Source organism: Sinocyclocheilus anshuiensis, unplaced genomic scaffold, assembly GCF_001515605.1.
Source record: "Sinocyclocheilus anshuiensis isolate Anshui unplaced genomic scaffold, SAMN03320099.WGS_v1.1 C32501696, whole genome shotgun sequence".
Lineage (NCBI taxonomy): Eukaryota > Metazoa > Chordata > Actinopteri > Cypriniformes > Cyprinidae > Sinocyclocheilus > Sinocyclocheilus anshuiensis.
Window position 1 is genome coordinate 1 of NW_015617256.1, and position 1049 is coordinate 1049.

Sequence of the window (1049 nt, forward strand, 5' to 3'; positions counted from 1 at the left end):
TTTTTGTTCCCTGTGGTTTGGGCTTTGATTCTGTTGTGTGGAGATTATTGATCTCATCACTACTCAATTGCTAAACACTAAAATTTATGGATTTTGTAAATACAATACCTGCTTGCTCAGCTTGAAGTATCCCATTGAGTAAAGCGGCACATCGGTCGAGTCCCTTATGTATTGTTGTCACCTGGATGCAATTTGCAACGTGACAAAAATCATTATACTGATTCTCAGTTCTGTTCAGTTTATGTATACACTACTTGTATGTGGCTTCTTTACCTTATCTTCAGAGTCTGTAGAATAAAGAGAATATGCTGGTTCAAGAGGAGGAACACATCTCCCAGCAACCCTAAACCAGACACCATTTCTGTATGTCAAATGTATGTTTCAAATATTTAAAGGCGTCTAAATTCATGCAATATAGACAGGATTTCTGTTATCCAGTTTGTTCTTTTCTTGTGTATCTGTCCACGTCCAGAGCCTGTCAGCCTGCCTGAGATCACCTGCAAAACATAATTTGCTTAGTGATAAAACAAAACAACGTACAATAACTTATATAATATATAATAACAAAACATATATAATAGCTTACAACCACTACCTTTGGTCTTGATACTCCCTGTCTTGCCATCTTTGATTAGATCTGCAAAATTCACCTACCAAGTAGCAAATATTTATCCATCATGCTCGTATAGGTCTAATAATGATTTGCCATTGCTTATTGTATTTATCACGTGAATTAACTTCAAAAAACGTAAAGACCAACTGTCAAATCAAACTGCACTCATCTAAAAACTAAGGGATGAAAAGCAAAAACAAACCGCTGCTATTACAATCACCACCAAGTAGTTCAGTTTGGGTTCAAAACGGAAGCTGAGTGCCGTGGACCAATAGAAAAACAGTCAGCGTTAATCTGGAGATTTCATTGGTGGGTTACGGTAAACTATTTTCAAACGTTTCATCGATTGGTGTCAGATTATGTCAATCATTCGAGCACTAGCCACTCAGACTCCTCAGGCTTGGCTAACGCCCATTACGGCTTCAGACGCCAAAAA

General features: G+C 37.7%; 1 long non-coding RNA gene across 1 annotated transcript; it reads right to left on the bottom strand.

The window, feature by feature from the left end:
• Window positions 1–5: 5 nt before the first annotated feature.
• Window positions 6–358, bottom strand: LOC107682702 (uncharacterized). Its single transcript, XR_001633564.1, has 3 exons — window positions 274–358; window positions 109–181; window positions 6–30 (listed from the first exon to the last, which is right to left on the bottom strand). It is a non-coding gene; the product is annotated as an uncharacterized LOC107682702 (long non-coding RNA).
• Between the last annotated feature and the right edge of the window lie 691 nt (window positions 359–1049).